Source organism: Hordeum vulgare, chromosome 5H (genome assembly GCF_904849725.1).
Source record: "Hordeum vulgare subsp. vulgare chromosome 5H, MorexV3_pseudomolecules_assembly, whole genome shotgun sequence".
In the NCBI taxonomy this organism is placed as follows: Eukaryota; Viridiplantae; Streptophyta; class Magnoliopsida; order Poales; family Poaceae; genus Hordeum; species Hordeum vulgare.
This window is the reverse complement of record NC_058522.1, coordinates 153200881-153211288: the sequence shown is the minus strand read 5'-3', so window position 1 is coordinate 153211288 and position 10408 is coordinate 153200881.

Sequence of the window (10408 nt, the reverse complement as noted above, 5' to 3'; positions counted from 1 at the left end):
GTCTTGTGACGAATGCCAAAGAATAGGTAATATCAGTAAGCGTCAGGAAATGCCTATGAATTATTCACTTGTCATCGAACCATTTGATGTTTGGGGTTTTGATTATATGGGAGCTTTTCCAAAATCCAACGGGTACACTCATATCCTAGTTGTTGTTGATTACGTTACTAAGTGGGTAGAAGCTATCCCAACTAGTAGTGTTGATCAAAACACCTCCATCAAGATGCTTAAAGAAGTTATTTTCCCTAGATTTGGAGTCCCTAGATATCTAATGAATGATGGTGATTCACATTTTATTCATGGTGCTTTCCGTAAAATGCTTGCTAAGTATGATGTAAACCATAGAGTTGCATCTCCCTATCATCCTCAGTCCACTGGTCAAGTAGAGCTAAGTAATAGAGAGATTAAACTAATTCTGCACAAGACTGTTAATAGGTCCAGAAGGAATTGGTCTAAGAAGCTTGATGATGCACTGTGGGCTTATAGAACTGCTTATAAGAATCCCATGGGCATGTCTCCGTACAAAATGGTTAACGGTAAAGCATGTCATTTACCTCTTGAGCTAGAGCATAAGGCTTATTGGGCAATCAAAGAGCTCAACTTTGATTTTAAACTTGCTGGTGAGAAGAGGTTATTTGATATTAGCTCACTTGATTAATGGAGAACTCAGGCATATGAGAATGTCAAGTTGTTCAAAGAAAAAGTTAAGAGGTGGCATGATAAAAGGATACAAAAACATGAGTTCAATGTAGGTGATTATGTCTTGCTATATAATTCTCATTTAAGATTTTTTGCAGGCAAGCTTCTCTCTAAATGGGAAGATCCTTACATTGTTGAGGAAGTATATCGTTCCGGTGCCATCAAGATCAACAAAACAGAAGGTAATTTTCCGAGAGTTGTAAATGGGCAAAGAATCAAGCATTATATCTCAGGTACTCCCATAAATGTTGAAAGCAATGTTATTAATACCGTAACTCCGGAGGAGTACATAAGGGATATTTATCTGCCTATTTTAGACTCCGAAAATGAAGAGGTATGTGATTTGATAAGTAAACCGACTCCAAAACTTTTCTAGTAGGAATTTTTCTCCATTTTGGAATATTTAGAAAAATAGAAAAAATTAAAGTAGTCCGGAAAGCACACGAGGAGGCGACAAGCCTGCTAGGCGCGGCCTACCCCCCTGGCCGCGCCTAGGAGGCTTGTGGGCACCTCGTGTGCCTCCCGGACTCTGTTTTCTTGCGGAGTACTCCTTCTAGTCAGGAAAAATTCATTATATATTCTCCCGAAAGGTCTGACCCTCGTATCACGCAATTTTCCTCTGTTTTCATTTTGAGCTACTGTGCACACAGATCTAGATCGCTATGGCGTCCCCAAAAGTTCGGAAGGACAAGTTCTTCGAGAAGGTCATCAATCCCTACCTCGCGGGAGTGTTGCAACACCCTCAGTCTATCGAGATGCGTGAGGGGGTGCTGCACATCCGTGATGTTGAGGGGCCCAAGAAGACCGGAAGCGTGGAGGCTAGGCTCGAAGCAATGGAGCAGGAAGTCTTCAAGTGGCAAGGGATGGTGGAACGTGGACTCAACGCCAACCACAACATGATCACGGAGTTCATCAACAAGCACAAGATCGATGCCAATGACATCGGGAAGCACCTCTCCAGGCTCTATGACAGAATTGATCACCTCCAAGCCCAGATCTATGACTTGTAGAACCAAAACTGTGAGTATGAGTATAGATTTAAATCAATACGGTTGGCTGCAGATTTGAGGATTCCGGAGACTCGATCATCTTTCCATGATGGAGCACCTATGCCTTGGAAGACGGAGGATCAAACCAAGGTTGCAACAACTCCACCACCATCACCTTCAAAGGAATAAAATTAAGCACGGGTATGGGCAATCCCCTTGGCTTGTGCCAAGCTTGGGGGAGTTGCCCCGGTATCGAATCACCATCACATATTTTGCCTTTACTTTTTCTTAGCTTGATCCTTTTTGGTTTTATCTTTCTCTAGTAGAATGAAGTTATTAGTGTTCTAGGCTTGAGTTTTGCTTTGTGTCACCCCCAATGTATTCGAGTTCGTGAGTCGGATAATAAAGTGTGTTTTAGTTAAGGGCCTTGCTTCATGCCTTGTTCTAAAGAAAAGAATGATAAAAGAACAAAAGCATGAAAGATCATGTAATGATCTTATGGGAAGTGATGGCTTCACATATAAAAAGAATGTTGATTGAAACTTGTTGTAGGTGGACAAACGTAGACCTTGGTCATTGTTGTAATTAATAGGAAGTAATAAAGAAGGAGAGGTTCACATATAAATATATCATCTTTGACACCATCTATGATTGTGAACACTCATTAAACTATTACATGCTTAGAAGTAGATGTTGGACAAGGAAGACAACATAATGAATTATGTTTGCTTGGTTCCGAACAATGTTATATGACTAGAGATCCCTTAGCATGTGACGATTGCTTCCACCTCATATCAGCCAAAACTTCCGCACTAAGTAGAGATACTACTTATGCATCCATAAACCTTCAACCCAGTTTTGCCATGAGAGTCCACCATACCTACCTATGGATTGAAGAAGATCCCTCAAGTAAGTTGTCATCTGTGCAAGCAATAAAAAAATTGCTCCCTAAATATGTATGATCTATTAGGGTGTGCAAAATAAGCTTTGTACGAACCTGTGATGAGGAAGACATAAAAGCAACGGACTACATAATAAAGTTCTTTATCACAGGAGGCAATATAAAGTGACGTTTCTTCACACTAAGAGGTCACACATCCAAACCTCAAAAGTGCATGACAACCTCTGCTTCCCTCTGCGAAGGGTCTATCTTGTACCTTTACTTTTTGTCCTTAAAAGTGTCATGGTGATCGACACCAATTCCTTATTTCGCATTTATCTTGGCTAATGTCTTATGCTAGGGAAAGATTATTATTGGAAGTAAGTATTCATGAATTATTATTGTTGACATTACCCTTGAGGTAAGTAGTTGGGAGGCGAAACTATAAGCCCCTATCTTTCTCTGTGTCCAGCTAAAACTTTGATCTCATGAGTACCACATGAGTTTTAGCAATTGTAGGAGACGAAAGGATGATTGAGTATGTGGATTTTCTTTACAAGCTCTTATTTGACTCTTTCCGATGTTATGATAAATTGCAATTGCTTCAATGACTAAAGGCTATTGGTTGTTAATTCTCAATAAGTTTCTTGATCTATACTTTACTTTGTGAAGGAATTGTCACTTTAGCATAAGAGATTAGATGGCATTATTGTTGTTCTGATTATGATCATGATGCGTGCATATCCGTATTTTGCTTTGTCGACACCTCTATCTCTAAACATGTGGGCATGTTTATTGATCTTGGTTTTCACTTGAGGACAAGCGAAGTCTAAGCTTGGGGGAGTTGATACCTCCATTTCGCATCATGCTTTTAGGTTGATATTTATCGTTTTATGGGCTGTTATTACACTTCACGGTACAATACTTATGCATTTTCTCTCTTATTTTACAAGGTTTACATGAAGAGGGAGAATGCCCGCAGCTAGAATTCTGGCCTGAAAAAGGAGCAAGTTTGAGATACCTATTCTGCGCAACTCCAAAACCCGTGCAAATCAACGAGGAATTATTTTGGAATTTATAAAAAATATTGGGCGGAAGAAGTACGAGAGGGGAGCCACCAGGGGGCCACAAGCCTACTAGGCGCGGCCTACCCCCCCTGGCCGCGCCTAGGGGGCTTGTGGGCTCCCTGTTGGCCCTCTGGATCCCATCTTCTGCTATAAGGAGGGCTTCATTCCAGAAAAAAAAAGGAGGCTTTCGGGAGGAATCGCCGCCGTCACGAGGCGAAACTTGAGCAGAACCAATCTAGAGCTCCAGCAGGGTCGTCCTGCCGGGGAAACTTCCCTCCCAAAGGGGGAAATCGTCGCCATCATCAACAACAACACTCCTCTCATCGGAGGGGACTCATCACCATCAACATATTCATCAGCACCATCTCATATCCAAACCCTAGTTCATCTCTTGTAACCAATCTCCGTCTCGCGACTCGGATTGGTACTTGTAAGGTTGCTAGTAGTGTTAATTACTCTTTGTAGTTGATGCTAGTTGGATTACTCGGTGGAAGATTATATGTTCAGATCCTTGATGCTATTCAATACCTCTCTGGTCATGAACATAATTATGCTTTGTGAGTAGTCTCTTTTGTTCCTGAGGACATGGGATAAGTCTTGCTACAGGTAGTCATGTGAATTTGGTAATCGTTCGATATTTTGATGCGGTGTATGTTATTTTTCCCCTAGTGGTGTTATGCGAACGTCGACTACATAACACTTCACCATTATTTGGGCCTAGAGGAAGGCATTGGGAAGTAATAAGTAGATGATGGGTTGCTAGAGTGACAGAAGCTTAAACCCTAGTTTATGTGTTGTGTCGTAAGGGGCTGTTTTGGATCCACTAGTTTAATGCTATGGTTAGACTTTGTCTTAATTCTTCTTTCATAGTTGTGGATGCTTGCGAGAGGGGTTAATCATAAGTGGGATGTTTGTCCAAGTAAGGGCAGCACCCAAGCACCGGTTCACCCACATATCAAACTATCAAAGTAGCGAACGTGAATCATATGAACATGATGAAAACTAACTTGACAGAAATTCCCATGTGTCCTCGGGAGCGCTTCACCTCCTATAAGAGTTCGTCCAGGCTTGTCCCTTGCTACAAAAGGGATTGGGCCATCTTGCTGCACCTTTGTTACTATTGTTACTTGCTACTTGCTACGAATCATCTTATCACACAACTATCTGTTACCGATAATTTCAGTGCTTGCAGAGAATACCTTGCTGAACACCACTTGTCACATCCTTCTGCTCCTCGTTGGGTTCGACACTCTTGCTTATCGAAAGGACTACGATAGATCCCCTACACTTGTGGGTCATCAAGCCGTGCAGGAGTAGCTCATGACCACCATCGGCGCGCCGTCACGCTGCCGGGGAACTCATCTATTTCTCTGTCTCTCTTGCTGGATCAAAAAGGCCGAGATCATCATCGAGCTGTATGTGTGCTGAACGCGGAGGTGTCGCCTGTTCGGCACTAGATCGGATCGGATCATGGGACGGATCGTGGACGACGGTGATTTGAATCATGAAGCAGGACCACTACATCAACCGTGTTTCTTAACGCGTCCCGCTTAGCGATCTACAAGGGTATGCAGATCTAATATCCCCTCGTAGATGAACATCACCATGATAGGTCTTCGTGTGCGTAGGAATTTTTTTTGTTTCCCATGCAACGTTCCCCAACAGTGGCATCATGAGCTAGGTTCATGCATAGATGTTATCTTGAGTAGAACACCAAAGGTTTTTTGGGAGTTGATGTTTGATTTGCTGCCCTCCTTTGTCTTTTCTCGATTCGGCGGTATTGTTGGATTGAAGCGGCCCGGACCAACATTACTCGGACGCTTACGAGAGACTGGTTTCATCGACCAACATGCAAGTCGTTGCATAAAGATGACTCGTGGGTGCCTGTTTCTTCAACTTTAGTTGAATTGGATTTGACCTAGGCGGTCCTTGGAGAGAGGTTAAATAGCAATTTGCACATCTCCGTTGTGGTTTTTGCGTAAGTAAGATGCGATCATACTAGATACCCATAGCAGCCACATAAAACATGCAACAACAAATTAGAGGACGTCTAACTTGTTTTTGTAGGGTATGCTTGTGATGTGATATGGCCAAAGACATGATGTGATATATTGGATGTATGAGATGATCATGTTGTGATAGTTAATATCGACTTGCACGTCGATGCTACGGCAACCGGCAGGAGCCATAGGGTTGTCTTTAAACTAACGTTTGTGTTTGCATATGCGTTTACTATATTGCTAGGTTGTAGCTTTAGTAGTAATAGCATAGATAGCACGACAAACTTGATGGCGGCATGATGATGGAGATTGTGATGATGGAGATCATGGTGTGGCGCCGGTTACTAGAAGATCATGCCGGTGCTTTGGTGATGGAGATCAAGAAGCACAAGATCATGGCCATATCATGTCACTTATGAATTGCATGTGATGTTAATCCTTTTATGCACCTTATTTTGCTTAGAACGATGGTAGCATTATAAGGTGATCCCTCACTAAAATTTCAAGATGAAATTGTGTTCTCCCCGACTGTGCACCGTTGCGACAGTTCGTCATTTTGAGACACCACGTGATGATCGAGTGTGATAGACTCAACGTCCACATACAGCGGGTGAAAAACAGTTGCACATGCGGAACACTTGGGTTAAACTTGATGAGCCTAGCATGTCCAGACATGGCCTAGAACACAAGAGACCGAAAGGTCGAGCATGAATTGTATAGTTGATATGATTAGCATATAGATGTTTACCACTGAAACTATACTCAACTCACGTGATGATCGGACTTGAGTTAGTGGATTTGGATCATGCACCACTCAAATGACTAGAGGGATGTATTTTTTGAGTGGGAGTTCTTAAGTTATATGATTAATTGAGCTAATTATCATGAACATAGTCAAAAGGTCTTTGCGAATTATGATGTAGCTTGTGCTATAGCTCTACTATTTTTATATGTTCCTAGAGAAAATTTAGTTGAAAGATGATAGTAGCAACTTTGCGGACTAAGTCTGTAAAACTAAGGATTGTCCTCATTGCTGCGCAGAAGGCTTACGTCCTTAATGCACCACTCGGTATGCTGCACCTCGAGCGTCGTCTGTGGATGTTGCGAACATCTGACATACATGTTTTTATGACTACGTGATAGTTCAGTGCGTAATACTTAATGGCTTAGAAGCAAGGCGTCGAAGACGTTTTGAAACGTCACGGAACATAAGACATGTTCTAAGAGATGAAATTTAGATTTAATGCTCGTGTCCTTGTTGAGAGGTATGAGACCTCCGACAAGATTTTTTGTCTACAAAGTAAAGGAGAAAATCTCAATCGTTGAGCATGTGCTCAGATTGTCTGAGTACAACAATCGCTTGAATCAAGTGGGAGTTAATCTTCCAGATGAGATAGTGATGGTTCTCCAAATTCACTGCCACCAAGCTGTTGGAGCTTCGTGATGAACTATAACATATCAAGGATAGATATGATGATCCTTGAGTGATTCGCAATGTTTGACACTACGAAAGTAGAAATCAAGAAGGAGCATCAATTGTTGATGGTTAGTAAAACCACTAGTTTCAAAAGGGGCAAGGGCTAGAAGGGATACTTCATGAAACGGCAAACCAGTTGCTGCTCTAATGAAGAAACCCAAGATTGAACACAAACCCGAGACTAAGTTCTTCTGTTATGAGGGGAACGATCACTGAGGCAGGGCTACCCTAGATACTTGGTAGATAAGAAGGCTGGGAAAATCGATAGAAGTATATTTCATATACATGATATTGATGTGTACTTTACTAGTACTCCTAGTAGCATGAGGGTATTAGATACTGGTTCGGTTGCTAAGTGATTAGTAACTCGAAATAAAAGCTATGGAATAAACGGAGACTAGCTAAAGGCGAGGTGACGATATGTGTTGGAAGTGTTTCCAGGTTTGATGTGATCAAACATCGCACGCTCCCTATACTATCGGGATTGGTGTTAAACCTAAATAATTGTTATTTGGCGTTAGCGCTGAGCATGAACATGATTGGGTCGTGGTCATCGCAATACGATTATTCATTTAAAGAGAATAATGGTTATTCTATTTACTTGGATAATTACCTTCAATGGTTTATCGAATCTCGATTGTAGTGCTACACATGTTCATAATATAAATGCCAAAAGATACAAAGTAGTAATGATAGTATGTGACATCCTCAGCTTTTGCTACAGTAATGCACGTAATTAAGCGAAAGTGATCCCGCGCTAATGATACCACGTCACCATTAATTATATCAATTATCTCGTGTTAGTTGAAACCGAATCAAAATTCGAAACTTAAAATTAAAGTCGAACGAGAAAGGTTTTATGTTGTTAAAATAAAAACGTCGGAGAGTTATAAAAATTCTCTAACGAATTATAAATGTGAATCTGGCACTTTTGAAATTATTAGGTAATCCCTATATATTTAAAAGAGAAGCTTTGTGTAAAATAAATAAAGGAAAGAAAGTAATTGAAGATAATAATAAAAGAATATTAAAAAAAGGCAAAACAAAATTGAAACCCCCCTGGCCCAACTGGGCCAAAATTGGCCCAGCCGCCCCCCCCCCCCCATCCAGCCCATCACGTGGGGGTATAAAGCCCCCCACCGGGCAACCCTAAATCTCCCCAGCCCTCCTCCCCATCCCCCTAGTCGCCGCCACCCAGCACCCCCACCTACCACCCGCTCGCCCCACCTACCGCTCGCCAAGACCCCCCCCCTCGAGCGCACGAGAGCCCGCGCTCTCACCTACCTTACCCCAACACCACGCGCCCCAGTGCCCCATCGTCCCATCGCCCCACTGAGCCACCCCCCCTCCCCCCCCCCCCCCGCTCGCTCCTCCCCCCTGGCGCTCACCCCAGCACTCTCGCTCGCGCTGCACCCCACACCACACGCGAGCACTCCCTGGAATCCAGCGCCGCCCCGCTCATCCCCCAATACCGTCGATCCCGCCGGCCCTCCCCATCCCAGCGCGCCTCCCTGCCGCTCCCCCCAAACCCTGATCCCGTCGGCCCCAGGAGCTCCATCCCTGCCGCCTCGCCCCTCCGGCGACCCCATCCGGGCGTCGCCCCTCCTCGGGCCAGATCCGGGCGACCCCGGCCCTCTCCTCACCGGCCGGCCGCTCCGGCGACTTCCACCGGCCGGCCCTCCTCGTCACCAACGTCACCAGGACCGCCACTGCCACCACCTCGTCCTCCTCCATGTCGTCTCCTCCACACCTCCCGAGAACTCCGGCTACACCGGGCCCTCTCGTCAATGCCGGTGAGCCCCGGGCCCCGGCCATTCCCTCCTTCTTCCTCTCCCGATTCCATTCCGGCAATCGGCGCTCCGTTCCGGCGTCGTTGAGATCATGTAGGTGTAGGTGTAGATAGCCCCCTCTCTCTCTTTGCTGATATGAGAGAGACGAACAGAGAGATGCCAGAGAGGTTGGAGATGAGATGTGAGAAAAACGAAAATAAAAAGGTGTATATGTGTATGTATGTATGTATGAGATGCATGTATGTATTTTTGTATGTATTGTGTATATATGCATGTATAAGAGAAATGAAAATATGTTATGTTTAATATGTGTGTGTAAATTGTATGTGGCCTATGTCACTTACCGATGGGGCCAACACACCCCACTGTCTATGACAGGGAGGCCCCACACGCTTTTAAGAAAAATGAAAATTAAAATATAAAAATAAAAATATGTTTTATTAAATAAATAAATAGATATACTATTTAATTAATTAGTTAATTAATTAAATAGGTAATTACAATAATGAAAGTATGACACGTGGGTCCCCCACTAAATTAATCTGATTAAATAATATTAAACCTAATTAAAAACTTGTGTCAATGACGCACGGGACCCACAACTACTGATGCGAGCATGACATCATGTTGATGTCATATTTTCTTTTAATCAGATTAACTAAAACTGTTTTTAATTCCTAAATAATTAATAAAACTTTAAAAATTAATATTAATTAAACCGTAAGTCAGATCAAAATATTTTCAACATGAAAGTTGATCAGCAGAACGAGACGAACCCGGATACACGGTTCATTCGTGTGCCACGCGTCCCTAGCATAGCAAACGTGGAACTTTTCCATCGTTTTCCATCTGACCGGTAATAGCTAGAGACCCAGAAAATATCATCAGATATTCTTCCGACCCATCTATGACGGATGTTGCTGCATTAGCTCATGTCTAGCCTGCATCTTGCCATGTCATGCATTGTGTTGCACCGTTGCTATTATTTATTATTTCTTCCCCCTCTTCTTACCGGTAGACCCCGAGACTGACGCTGCTGACGGGTACATCTACGACCCTGCCGATCAGTCCTTTGCCGCAGAGCAGTGATACGTCTCCAACGTATCTATAATTTTTGATGGTTTCATGTTATTATCTTGTCAAACTTTGGATGTTTTGTATGCCTTTTATATATTTTTTGGGACTAACTTATTAACTCAGTGCCAAGTGCCAGTTCTTGTTTTTTCCGTGTTTTTTGACCCTTTTCACAGGAGGATTTTAAACGGAGTCCAAACGGAACGAAACTTCTAAAAAGATTTTTTCGAAAACAAAAGAAGATCGGGGAACTTGAGAACCAAGGCAGGGGGCCACCAGGCACCCCACAAGCCCCCTAGCCGCGGCCAAGGGGGCATGCACCTCCCAGGCTTGTGGGCTCCCTGGGCCACCTCTGCCCTAGGTCTTTCTCCTATATATTCCCAAAAATTCCAGAAAAAATCAGGATATCATCAAAATTACTTTTTCGTCGCC